Source organism: Ochotona princeps, chromosome 24 (genome assembly GCF_030435755.1).
Source record: "Ochotona princeps isolate mOchPri1 chromosome 24, mOchPri1.hap1, whole genome shotgun sequence".
Taxonomy (NCBI): Eukaryota; Metazoa; Chordata; class Mammalia; order Lagomorpha; family Ochotonidae; genus Ochotona; species Ochotona princeps.
In genome coordinates, this window is record NC_080855.1 from 893016 (window position 1) to 907697 (window position 14682).

Here is a 14682-nt window from a genome sequence, read left to right on the forward strand (position 1 = left end):
CCCAGCGCTAGCACGGGACTGCCCAGAGGAGTGCTCGGGGTCCTGTGGGACAGCACTACCCAGCTGAGTGCCAGACTGCAAAGGCACAGGGCAGTATTCAATGTGCCTTTTGCCTTTCTCCTCAGAGCACAGGACAGCTGTGCGTCACCTCCCAGACACAGTTTTGGCAGTTTCAAGGCACTCGCCCTGTGTCCCCAGATGCTGGAATCTCGGGGGGGGAGGGGAGGGGAGATGAGCACCAAGGGTGTTCAGGCTCTGTGCATGCCCCTGGGGGGCCAACTCCCAAAACCTCCGACCCACCACTGTCCCCACCCAACTCTCTCAAACCTCAGGTTCTTGCAGTCTGCCTCTTCCTCTGGTGGGAACCCTTGCTGCAGGTGCGTCTCCTGGCGACTGCATCCGGTGCAGGACCTGACTGGTCCCAATGGGACCTGGAGACTGCGGCTGGTGAAGGCCCCGGCGGGACTTGGCGACTAGGATGGGCAGGTGCCAGCGGGTCCTGATCACTGCTGGTCCTCACGGCCACAGCGTCTGCGGGTCTTGAGGTCTGCGGGTCAACTGCGGCTCTCAGTGGCTGCACTCAAAGGTGACTCAGCAGGTCAGGAGCGGAAAGCCATCTTCCCTGCCCTTTGTTTTGTTTTTCCCTGGTTGCTCTTCCGAGTTGTGTGGATTTTTTTGGCTCCACACTGTCCAGGGAACTTCACGTTCTTCTCCCTGTAGCTCTATGCTGCTCCACTTACGCTTTTGTCACGTTCTAGCCCTCTCTGTCTGTGAGCTCCCTCACAGTCTTCCTCCTATGTCGGCCATCTTGCGAGTCTCCCTCAGTTACAAGCAATTCTTAATTTCCCCTTTGATTTCCTCTCTAACCCATTGCTCATTTAGTAATTTATTACTAAGCCTCCATGTGTTTGTAAGTCTTCCTTGGTGTTTCGACTTCTTGGTCTCAAGCTTCACTCCTTGGTGGTCTGAGAAGATGCATAGTATGATTTCCACTTTTTAAAATTTGCTAAGGCTCGTTTTATGGCCTATAATATGATCAATTCTGGAGAAAGCTCCATGTACTGATGAAAAGAAAGTGTATTCTCTCTCAGTAGGATGAAAGGTTTGATAGATGTCAACTAAGTCCACTTGCTCTAGAGTTTGTGTAAGTTCTATTGTTTCTTTGCTGAGATTCTAGTTTTTTGATCTGTCCATTTCTGTTAATGGGGTATTAAGGTCTCCCACTATGATCGTATTGGAGTCTATTTCTCCCTTTAAGCCTGTTAATATTTGTTTCACGTAGCTAGCTGCTTTGGCATTTGGAGCATAAACATTTATTATGCTGATCTCTTCTTGCTGAAGGCATCCTTTGATCATTATGTGGTATCCTTCTTTATCTCTTTTGATGCTCTTCACATCAAAGTCTATGTCATCTGATATAAGAATGGCTACTCCTGCTTGTCTTTCCTTACCATTTGCTTGAAATATCTTTTTCCATCCTTTCACTTTCAATTTTTTCTGAACTTTGTTGGTGAGATGCATCTCCTGTAAGCAGCAGATAGTTGGGTTTTGCTTTTTGATCCAATCCTTCTATCTCTGGCGTTTGACTGATGAGTTTAAGCCGTTTACATTCAACGTTATTATAGATAAGGGGCAGTTTGGTCCTGTCATTTTGGCAATGTGTTGTTCTATGATTGGGCCTTCTGTTAGCCTTTTAGCGGGATGTTCTCCACATTTGCCTTTGTTTCTGATGGTTGCTATTTCTTTTTTCTTTCATGGGAACCTCCTTGAGTATCATTTGTAGGGCATGTTAAGATGAGACAAAATCTTGAAGTTTTTCTTTATTGTGGAAGAATTTTATTTCATTTTCAAAGACAAAGGAGAGCTTTGCAGGGTAAGTTATTCTGGGCTGAAAATTTTTCTCTTTTAGAATCTGGAATATATCACTCCAGTTCCTTCTGGCCTGTAGTGTTTCCTCTGAGAGGTCAGCTGTGATTTTTATTGGGGTTCCCCTATATGACACTTGATTTTTTTCACATGCGCAGTTAGGGATTTTTTTCTTTTTCTTTTTGTTCAACTGAAGAGAGCTTGATTATCATGTGTCGTGATGAAGTTAGTTTTTGGTCAACTCTGTTGGGAATTTTGTAGCCCTCCTGAATATTATTTTTTAATTCTTTGCTCAGCTTAGGGAAGTTTTCCTGTATTATTACATTGAATACGCCTCTAATCCCAGCTTCTCTTTCTGCACCTTCTGGAACTCCCATAACTCTTATGTTAGACCTTTCAATCATGTCTTTTAATTTTTGGATACTTTTTTTAGCTTGACCTAGCTCTGCTTCCAGCTTTTTGTTTGTTTCTTCATGGTGACAGGACATATATTCTGATTCTGAAATTCTTTCTCCTGCCTCATTCATTCTGTTTTTGAGACTCTCCACTGTATTTTTAATTTGCTCTACTGTGTTCTTCATTTCTGATATATCAGCCTTAATTTGATGTATTACTGCTATTTCTTCTTTGAACTCTTGTTTGTACTTCTCATTGTTGACCAGCAGCTTTGCAATGAGTTTTCTGAGTTCTTTGTCCCCCATTTTCTCAATGCCTTCCTCACTTAACTCTGAGAATGGGATAAGCTTTTGCTCCTTTGTTGGAGAGACTTGAGTAACATTCATAGTGCTTTTGTCTTGTCTTTTGCCTTTTGCAGTTGCCAATCTGTTTGACGACATCTCTATGTTCTATTACCTACAGGTGTACACGTTGACTTTAATGTTCAATCAGTGCCCTGGATTTGAGAAACACAGCTGTCCTGAATAATTGCTTTGTTCGTGGCACTGATTTTGTAGGCAGCACTCAGCTTGTCGCCCCCTGCTGGCCAACAAGTCTAAGTACCTCTTGGGGCCACCCTGGGCGGACTTGGTGGCATGCCCTGTAGAGGCTGTTTTTTTTTCCGTGGAGCCTGTGCAGTGCTCTAAGATGGAGGTATTTTTGTCCCCAGGTCAATTTTTGGCCATTCAGCTGACCGCCCTTTAGTGTAACAGTGTCTGGTCCCGTGACACTGTTATCTGAGAGCTGCTGAGCCAGTGCATACACAGTTTGCCATTCCTCCTCTTGCAATTTATCAGTGTTCGGAGCACTTGCCTCAGTGTCCAAGATGGTGCCCATATGAGGCACCAGAAAGATCAGGGGGCTGTTGGACGTCAGCTGCAGGGACTACACAGACTCCCCCTCCAGGCTGCAAGGTTGTTGCCGTGGACTCAGCTCAGCGCAATTAATCAGCAACATGCCCACTCTGGATCTCCACTTAGGGTTCACACCTGCTGCCCTGCCACCCAATATGGCTCCAGGTGGAGACCTGCAGCTGCTAGCTTTCAGTTCCATGGACCACACCAACCATGCAGGGAGCAGGGCCGGTGCTCCCCTCCACCCCTGGATCAGCTCCGTATGAACAGTCAGAAAGGGGCCTGTGTGTTGCTCTGTGAACTCCACTTTCCGTCTTTCCACACAAGGTGGCGCCCTGAGTCCCTGACTCCCTCTGCCTGCAGCTGGTCTCAATCACCCAGCTCAGATTGTCAGGTCCCAGACCACACTCGCCTTCCTAACTCCCCACACGGACCCAGGCTCTCACCTGGCAGTCACAACGTCCATGTGGAGGCCACCGCTGTATGTCTGACTGGCGCTGGAAACAGATCGCTGGGGCCTGGATCACCGGAACCTGCAGTTCTGAAGACTGGCGAGTCCCTGGTTGGCCAAGAGGTCAGTCACTGGAGCTCTAGTACGCTGGAGGCTGCGTCCTGTGGTTCTCTGCATTCAGCCCCTTGTAGAGAGATCCGTGTGTAGAAAAGCCACAGTAGACTGGCGGCCGGCTGTTAGCGAAGCAAAAGTGCCTCATTTCCATCTCCACAGCAGCTCCATCGCTCCGAACGCCATGTTGGCTCTCACATTTGTTAGGGGTAGATTCTTTAGGGGATTTATGGGTCTAACCTTGTGGAGTTGCAAGTCCCACTAGTTAGTTTAAGAGTTTTAGGGGGTGAAGGATTGAGATAAGCATGACCACGGAACCTGCCAACACTGGGGCTCTGTGAATAGGCTCAAGCTGAGCAGGTGCAGACTGCAGCACCCGCATGAGCACAATAAAAGAGAATGTGGAGCAGACTGGGACACAACATCCACTAGCTCATACAAGGCTATGGTGATGATAGGGGGCAAGATGTCCAGGCAAGGGCCTAGTATCCACTAGTATGTGTGAGATGTCTGCGAGCAGGCTAGATGGGAGAACTTGGGAAACTCTGTTGGTAGATCAAAGCATCCACTGGTGAACAGGTGGTCCAGGTCTGGGTTGGGCAGCATAGGTAAGATAGCTCCATCCACTGTCAAGTTTGTGGGTTGTTTTGGAAGAGGGTGGAATAGGTTGGCTGAGCAAACCTTAGCCCACTGGTGAGTGCAGAAACCAGGCTGGAATGTGAGTCATGCTGTGCTATGGTATCATACCTACTGCTTTACATGAGCCAAGGATGGGAGCAGACTGAGCAGGGGCAGACTGCAGCACCTGGAGGTGAGAGGCTATACAAAGCTGGATAAAAGTAACCACTGGCATACGTAAGATCTGTGGCTGGCAATAGGCCTGGTTGGAGAGCTATGGGGGTGCTTTGGCTGGTTTCTGGGTCCCACTGGTAAGCAAAAGGGATGCAGTGAGGGATGCTATCTGGTCTGAACATGACTACAGTGTCAGCACAAGTGTGTACTGGGTCTGGGATTTACCAGACTGGGCTAGAATCCAGTATCAACTGGTGCTTTTGAGAACCAGGGTGTTTGTAGAATGAACTGGACTAGGTCTCTGCACCTGTTGAGCTATGTGTGAGCTTTGTCTGGGTGTGGACCAGGCTTGTCTGGGCTGTAATACCCAAGCGTAAAACCAGAAAGGCTGAGAGGGGATCCGGAAAGGCCATTGCTCCTGGTAGGACAAAATGTGGACTAAGTAGTTCTTGACAATGGACCAACAGGTATGCATGAGATCTGGCATTGGGAGAGGTTCTGATTGAGGAGCTTGGGGAACTCATCTGTTGGGACACAGTCCTAGCAGATTAGTGCAAAAACCAAAAGAAGGAACTGCCTAGACAAGACAAGGTAATGGTGCCCGTGGCATGCATTTGGCTCAGATCTGGGGTGAACCAGGCTGGGCCAGTTCATATCACATGCTGGCAAATTAATGCACCAGAATTGAGCATGAGACATGCTGGGTCAGGATGCAATACCAGCCAACCCACATTTGGGCCGAAGTTGAAGGCTCCCTTGGCTGGGCTAGACTATAGCCCCCACCAGTGTGAGCTAAAATTGGTGGTGTGCTGGGCTCAGCCAGTTTACAGCAACCACTGGCAAATGTCAAAGTGAGCATGGCCATACCAGATGGGATGCAGCACCCAACCATCACAAGTAAGGTTCAGAGAGTGGGGGTAAACACATTAGGGGGATTACAGAGGGCCTTCCTGCTGGACCACTACTCCAACTGCTAAGCATGAGAGCCGGGATTGGGGGCAGACCAGACAAAGCATGTTTTCAATACCTGTTGGCCTCATGTGAGCTGGATCGGGGACAACCAGGCTGGGCTGAATGTACCTTTGGTGCATGCATAAGCCAGAGTGGGTGTGGGTTGGTTGGGGTTTGCCATGGCATCAGCTAGCAGATGCTGGCATGGGGAGCAAATTCTATAAATCTAAACAGCAAAACCACCTGGAGAGTGCAAGAACTCTGTGTGGAAGTGGGCCCAGTAGGGAACCAGTGGGCATCTCCCTTTTGGGGTGCCACTTCTACCAGTGAGCAGGAGAACCAGGACTGGGGCAGGCATGGCTAAATGGAGAGTGGCACCTGCTGTCTGATCTGTGGGATAGAGAGTGGGCTGGGTATGTCAACACCCACTAACACGTATGAGAGGTGAATGGGATGTGGGACAGACTGGCCCAGTCTGCTATACATACTGGCAAGTAGAGAAAACAGTGCAGGGAGTGGGCATGGTGGAGATTATTTTACCTCTCTCTGACTAGGCTGCAGCTCCCATTGGTTTGCATGAACGCTAAATGTGTGACGAATAGTGCTGGGGTCCATGAAGTGGGTGTGGATGACACAAAGGTGTGAAGAGAACAGCTCCCTGTGTGGCAAGGCCTGGGGGAGCTTCCAGCTGTCAGGCAAGGCTCAGCAAATTTCTCTCTGACCACCTTGATGCAGTCTCACCACCTTTTTTGCATGGAAACTCAAGCACCCCACTAAAAATTCTGTGATCTATTGAGGCATTGTTTGCCCCTGTGAGATGGCTTTTGACACCAATGTGAGCTTGAGAGTTAATGTTATTGATAATGTCTTGGTGAGTGGGCCTTTAACTGCACACAGGAGTACAATTAAACCCATGCAATTTCTGGACACCTTATTGTGTACCTACCCATTGCCCTGAAATTGGGCCTAGACATATAGCGTGCCTTCTGGGAAATGGCTTAATAAGAACTTTACAAAGTAATGGAAGTGATGGGAGTGAGAGCAGAAACTGCTATGGCAATAAATATAGTTATTGTTCTCTCAAAGGCTAGCCTGTCTTTATAATTTTTTGGAGCACAGAAAATGCAATTGTTTTAGCCACTTTTATAATTTTTAGCTAGAGGAATTAAGGATGCTTTTATTAAAGAAAAATGCTTTTGATTATTTTCTCATTGTTTATGGGGTTGTAGAGTCTGTAGTTATAGGGGGATTCTATATTTGAAATTTCTGTTTTGGATTTTAAGTTTTTTTCCTTATAACCTATTTTCCCATTAAATGATGGGTAAATTGTAGAAATAGAAATGTGGTGGGAATGTACAACTAATTAGCAGGTAATCGCATGTGCCTTGTCCTTGGAGTCCTGGCTGCTACTCCATGGCTACTGCTGAAGAATACATAATGGCTTGCTTTGAAGAATATGAATACAGTATTTTGCAGAATTATCTTTAGGGGCACCTACTTAGCCTTGAAGTGCAGACGGAGTGACCAAATGTCTGTACATGCCCCCTTAGTCTTGAAGTAAAAATAGAATAATTAGTTGTTTGTGTAGAAGCTTGTGAGGTGTCTGAGTGAATAAAAAGGACCACTTTTTCTTGGGCTGTTGTGAGAACGCACCAAATGTCTGTGTCTGTGTCTTTATCGCTGACTCCACGCACCCTTCCCAAGCTCTGAACTCGGCTGGGGCTGGACTTCAGCAGAATAGGATGTGGCAAAGCTACAACACGCATTAATTCACTCAGAAGATAGGATTTGAGACAACTACCCAGCCATTGGAACTAACGCTGTGTGCATAGGCTGATTTGGATGACAGACTGTGCCAGACCCTGTACTGGCAATTAGGTCTGCGATTACCTCAGACAAAGGTTCTCGCCAACTGAAGTGCTGGAGAAAACTCCAACCATGGAGGAAATTTCAGGTTCCATTTTCTGAACATGGAATGCATGTGTCAGCTCTGGGCCTCTTCAGTGTCTTAGAAGTAGCAGTGGACAGCATATTCAGGTGCATATGGAGGATATGCCTTACACTGGAGCCTGCAGAGGACATATGGTACCATAGCAGAGGATGGAGGATTTGCTCCTTGTCATACAGTGCCTGGGGCAGCCTCTGGTGACCTGTGGGCTAACATGGGAGCTAGAGGAGTTGGCCTGGGATCTTGCTCAGATGAATAGGGGATGACAGAGAGGAGTGAGCCTGGGGTCTTTCACTCATTCTCTTCATTTTAAAATGAACAGAAGTTTAAAACAATGTCCAAAATGGGTGCAGGAATTCCCAGGCCAAGAAATTCTGTACAGAAAGCCATGAAAAAGAAACACAGGGAAAGGCCTCAAAGCATTTGTTTAGGGCTGAACACAAGTGACAAATCACTTGTACAAGGGGCACAAACTACATTTCTATACTGTCTTATCATTGGATTTCTAGTTGGCAATTGGGTGTCTGCAAACACAGAACCATTGTTGTGCATGCCCTGACAGGGAAAAGAAAAATCACTCAATTCCTTGGGACCCAACAGTACACCAAAAGGAATGGAATGCCTGTCGCTGGAACAGGGAACACAATAAAGTATAGTATATACCAAATTTGCACCTAAGTCAAAGCTCATTTTTAAAGCTTTTCTCTTACTAATTTGAGTTAAAATAAAAAGAACACATGGCAAGTTTACCTTCTTCTAACTATACATCACAGAGATGTGAGAACAATATAGCAACAATTCTTATTTTCACTGGCCTCACCACAGTTCCCAACTGTTGCCACCAGAGGTGAATGACTCCTTATTCCAGTTTGCAGTCATGATGGACTTTATGTTCAGAATTGGTTCACTAACAGGTACACATCTGAAGCTCCTCTACAAAAAGACAAATTCACAAGACAAGAACACATGAAATGCAAGAGGATGTGACATGCAGGATCTATTTAACCATAGTCACCTCTGTGTTCCTGTTCATTGGGAACAACAATACTCCATTTTTTAAAATACAGAGGGGCACACTCAAGCAGCAGATTTTTATGACTGGACTCAGGAGAGAATGATTAGGGTAGAGGACACTGACCTTCCTTCTGCTGCTTTCCCAATGACAAGAGTCCATATGGTAGAAGTATGTGTCCTGAATTACATCAATATCAACACAATGACACCAGGAGAGTCCCTCACAGCATTTCACTGTCCAATAAAACACATGAGTCCACAGAAAGAGAAGAGTCAGGGTCTCAGGATGGGGTGTTTCTTGCCTGGATCCCAGACACCAGCCACCACGTGCATGTGGTGAACTTTCCCTGGGCATGCCTGGGCGGGGGCTGCTCCTTTTGGGGTGAGTACACTGAGGGGGGAGGTCTCCATGACTTGGCAGGTCCAGGGCCCACCCGCTGCCCTCATTTGGTGGTGAATGGGGTTGGGGAGGGGCGCAACCTTTGGCCTGGGAGTTTAAACTTCCAGAAGCCTCCTGGCTGCTGGTAGGTCTCAGGACGGGGTGTCTCATACCTGGATCCAAGACGCCAACTACCACGTGCACGTGGTGAGCTGTCCCCGGAGAGCCAGTTCGCCATTTGGTGCCAGGCTCCACATGCTGGCTGCCCGGCTGGGCAGCTCTGGGGTTTTGGTTTTTTTGAATCGTTGCTTAGGTAGCTACAGGTTGAACTCACTGAGCTTCTAGGACGTGAATCAAATTAAAGTTTCCCAGTGACAGTAACTCTTCCTTTGAATAACTAGTAATCACTGAAAAATGCTGACCACCAAATACCAGTCCATGCAAAAGCTATGGCTCGGGGCTTGTCTGGCAGGATCATATCCTATTACCTGACATGATGTTGGATCAGGAGATGGGTCACATTAGGCAGGACCATGATATTAACTAACACTCGAGAACCATATCCAGGGGTAGATTCTGTGAGGGATCTGTGGGCCAAACCCTGTGGAAATTCTAGCCCCACTGGTTAACTCGAGGGTTGGGGTGGTGATGGCCTAAGCTACGTGTGACCAAGGAGTCTGCCATCAATCACAGGTAAAGGAAACTGCAATAGTCTGGACTGTTCAAGGCAGCAGCACCCAAATGTGCATCCTGAATAGGGTGTGGGGTGGGCTGGGCTGCAATGTTCACCAGCTCATACAAGCCCAAATGGAAGGCCAAACTTCGCTGGAACCTGGCCTAAACCCAATGGCACGTATGAGAACTGGGTCTGGGAATGGATTTAGTGGAGGAACTTGGGAAACCCCCTTGGTGAGTCATAGCTCCCACTGGTGAACACGTGGTCCAGACCTGGGGGTCGGACAATCTAGGCAAAGTAGCTCCAACAGCTGGGTAATGTGTCAATTGATAATGGAACATGGTGGATTAGGCAGGACTGAGCATACCTTAGCCCACAAGTGAAATTAGAAACCAGAATTTAGCACAAGTCATGCTGAGCTAGGCTCTTGCACCTACTGGTCTGCATGATCCAGAAATGCTAAGACATTGTGTCTAATGAAGAGGTCAGGACAGGTGAGGGGCTGAGCCAAGCTGAGTCAGAGCAACCACTGGCAGGCGCGTGATCTATGGCTGGGAACAGGCCCAGTTGTGGCGCTAAGGGGACAACCCTAGCTGGGTTCAGGTTCCTACCAAAGGGTGCGTGGCCTGGAATGGGGCTACATTCTGATCAGGCAATGGTTGTAGTCTCCCTTGACACAAATGCGGACTGGGATTAGATGCACTGAGCTGTGCCAGACTCCAACACCTTCTGGTGTTCTGGAGGACCAGGGTAGATGTGGGATGGACTAGGCTAGGTCTCAACCCATACTGAGTCATGTGTGAGCCATATGTGGGTATGGATGAGCCATGGCTGGGCTGAAACATCCAACAGCAAGAACCAGAATGGGTTGAAGGCCAGTCAAGAAAAGCCACTGTTCCTGCTAGGACAGGAGGTGAACTGAGTAGGACTGGCTCATGGACCCCCAGGTATGCACAAAACCTGGCATTGGGAGAGGTTCTGATGGAGGAGCCTGGGCAACTCCTCTGGCAGGACACAGACCCAACAGGTAAGGGCAAGAAACATGATAGGAAACATCCCAGAACAGGCCATGGAAAGTTACCCACTGGCATACATTCGGCATGGGTTGGGGGAAGACCAGGCTGAATCAGTTCATGTCATCCACTGGCAAATCTGAACGCCGGAACAGTGTGGGTCGAGCCAGGTTCAGTCGCAACAAAAACTAGTGCACAATATGGAATGCCAAGGTGAGGTTGTCTGTACTGGATGTGACCACAGCGCCCAAGCAGCATGCATGAGAACCAGGAAGGGAGGGGGCGGAGCCAGCATGGGAATAAGGGGTGGTTCCCTTGCTGGACAGCTACTCCCACTGGAGAGCGAGAACTGGGATGGGGGCAGACCAGACTGGGCAAGCTACAGCACCTGTGTGCCTAATGAGCACCAGATCAGAGAAAAGCCAGGCTGGGCTGATTGATCCCACTGGTGCAAACAAAATTAGATTGGGTAAGGGCTGCTTGGGCTTAGCCACAGCATCAGCTGGCAGAAGCTGGCACTGGGGGCTAATTCTCTCTAATCAAACCACAGAACTACCTGGAGTGTGCATAACCCAGGAGTGGGAGATGCCTGGGAAGGAAATAGTGGGCTCCTCTCTCGTGGGTTACCACTTCCATGGGAGGGCATGAAAACTAGGACAGGGGCTGGGGTGGCTATACAGAGACCCAACAGCATCTGTGTGGGCTGCATAGTGGAGCTGGATAGATGGAACTAAGCTTTAATACCCATTGACAAGTATGAGAGCCGAATGGGATGTGGGACAGACTGGAATACTGCTACACTTACTGGCAAACCAGGGTAGGGGGTGGACCTGTTGGGGGTTGTTGTGGGTCACTCCGACTAGGCTGCAGCTCCCACTGGTTTACGTGAAGGCCGAGTACGTACTGGACAGAAACAGGCTGAACTGCAGCACCTATTGGTTTATGTGGAAGTCGGGGCTGAAAACAGAATCAGCCCAGCAATTGCAACCACCAGCTGTTCAGGTCGATGGACTGTGCTGGGCCCTGTACTTGCTAGTGCATTCAAGAATCTGGTCTGAGAACACCTCAGACAAAGTTTCTTTGGAGATCTCCCCAGTCGAAATGCTGTACTCAGAACCCTAACCAACAAAAGGCAGAAGACAGAACAGGTCAATCAACCATCTCAGCTATATGCTGGCAGCGAAATACTGGGCAAATGGAGACTCTATGATGGACTATGTCAATCAGTGGATTCTTCAAAGACCTCATTTTGCTTGGAGTGGCAAGATTGGCAGTGATTTGTAAGTGGTGAACTATCAAAACCACTTGAGCAAGAACCTCGGAGCATGCCCTACATCCGGGACCTGGGGTGGGTGGGAAATTGGGTGGACCTTCTCCCTTAATACTCACCTTTAAACATGAAGGAAACAATATGGAAAAAAAAAAATAACCAATCACAATGTAAGGGATAAATGGTGATATTGGGTGGGGGAAATAAAAAAAGCTAAAATTAAAAAAAAAGAAAGAGTAAAATCATCAAAATGCATTTAAGGGATAACCCATAACTCTGAACATGGAACAGAGATTGGGAAAGGAAAGGCACAATTCAAAGGGAGAAGATGTCAGGGCAGTTCTTCAGTCTAGAAACACAAGTAGTCAAGAGTGTTGTCATAAAATTCTCTTCTTCACAACTCATACGGCAACATCCTTGAGGCTGATAGAGGAAATGACTGAAACTCGGAATGTTCTCTCCAGAATTCAGCTAGTCACTCTGAGCAGTGAACTCCAGGGATTTGATCTGGAACATTGAACTTACCACACTCTGTATGAAACTTATTGAGCACTCTAGGAAGAAATGATTTGATTAGCATACATCAATTATACATAATAATAGTCCACACTCCGATGTATCAATACATCTATACGGCATGTATTGATTGAGTCAGATTAATTAGCACTGACATTGTACACCACTGCTTTACACTTGGGACCTTTACTCTCTTCAAGCTCTTTATTTAAAAAGAACAAAATCTATTAATCTGAACTGCAGTCATCCAGCAGAATATAATGTGGAGCATTCACAATTTATCTTCCATTTAGCCATTTTGAGACCTGTTATCCAATCTTGAAAAATACTACCTCTTCTCGATATTCTCCACAACTGCACAAAAAATTTTATAGGTTTTCTTGAAAATAACCATTATAACTGACAGGAGGCTACTTTCCACTGTAGTTTTGACTTGCATTACCTGGTGACTTGAAATATTGACAATTTACTCATATTCTTTATGCTATTTAGAGGTTCTTTGGAAAACTGTCATTAATTTCTCAGTTTTTGATCAAGATACTTGGAGTTTGTTGTGGAGTTCCTTATATGATCTGGAAAATGATGAACAGTGCTTAAATATCCTCTCCCTATAATATGCCTTAAAAATCAAGCTGGAATTCCTGAAGAGGCATCACAGTGTGTTCATGTGGATATAAAATGTCAGCCATTGGTTCTCACTGATTCAGTTCCTTAGATTGCCACTTAAATAACAAGAATGTGTTAGAAGAAAAAATTTGAAAGTAATTGGCATGTTTAATGCATACTTATACTAGTAAATACAAACAATAAAAAATACAAATGTTACTACTAGGGCGATCTCATTTATTCAAATATATTTTTTAGTATAATTGATAAACTACTAAGAATGTTTTATTGTGTGATCCAGCTAAGCAAGGGATGAGAGGACTAAAAGAATATGGAGAGATATGATTAACAAGAACTTTCTAGAAAAAAGATGGCCGACAGCGGAGAGCTGGTGTAAGGTGGAGTAGAGAGAGAGGGGGACCGATCCAGCAAAGAAACAAACCAGGAGACACAGAATTGCAGGAAGAGGAAAGGGAAGATCACTGGAGCTCACTGAAGTAAGAAGATCTACACAGCAAGGAAGAACAGCCATAAAACGACAGAAGGGAAAGACAACACGTGGCAGGAAACGTGGTGAGTCCTGCTCCCAGGCAGGGGGAAGGAGGTGGATTCTCAGCTGACCCAGGGAAGACAAAGGCAGCTAAAAAAAAAAAAAAAAAAAAAAAACAACCCACACCTGCAAGGGCACAGGCCACTGGAGTGCTGGAGACCCTAAAGGTAGCTACAGGACTGAAAATAGGGGCCATTAACCCATGCTGAAGTAGAGGACAAGCAGGGGGGGATTTCCAGTAACACGCCTCCCAGCAGGTCAGCAGCTTTGAGAGAGTGCAGAGGGGACTGGAGCTGCACTCTCTGGCTGGGTTGCAGCAATCCCTGAATCAGCTCCGAACTGTGGACTACCTACTAGAGACCCCAGTGGAATCTCCTGCTGTTCTCAGCCAGAGCCCCAGAAGTTGGCCAACACTCAACAGAACCTCCCGACCTGGACAGTAGGGCAAGCTAGTAGGGGCACGGCTACATGCCTCCCATGGCTCCGCTCCTTTGAGAGAGTGCAACAGGGAGAGAAACCCTCACGGGGGCAGGGTGCGGTTGTGAACTGGGAGCAGTAAACAACTGAAGACTCAAACAGATTAGCCTGCTGAATTCAGCTCAAACCCCAGAAGTGGGACTTTGCTCAACAATCTGCCAACCCCAGCTGGGCAGCACTTTTGAGAGAAAGCTCTCGGGAGAGGAGCAGGGTACTAGGGTCGGATCTGAGGAACCTCCCTAGCCAGCTCAGGGCTGTGGATACCTTGCAACTAGTGGCTAGAGTCTGCAGTGGAACCCCCTTGCCTACGTGGTCTAGCAGGGACACAATGGCATGTCTTCCAGCAGTGCCCTCAGGCAGCCAAAGGCTGCAGCAGAACCCCTGGTGTCCTAGATCCAACCTCCAGAGGTGGAAAGCAGCTCAGCAGAGCTTGCCTACAGGGGTCTAGCAGGGACACAATAGCATGTCTCCCAGCAGCGGCTGGCGGTTAGAGGCTGCAGCAGAACCCCATGCTGTGCTAGATCCAAGCTCCAAAGGCAGAACGAGGCTCAGCAGGGTCTGCAGCAGAGACATAATAGTGTGTCTCCCAGGCGGCTAGAGACTTCAGCAGAACCCCATGCTGTGCTAGATCCAAGCTCCAGAGGCAGACACAGCTCTGCAGTTTGCCTACGTGGTCTACAGGGACACAATAATGTGCCTCCCAGCTGTGGCAGCGTCTTTGAGTGGGAGTTGCAGGGGAAGGGGCCTGGCACCAGGGTTGGGATGCAGAGCGT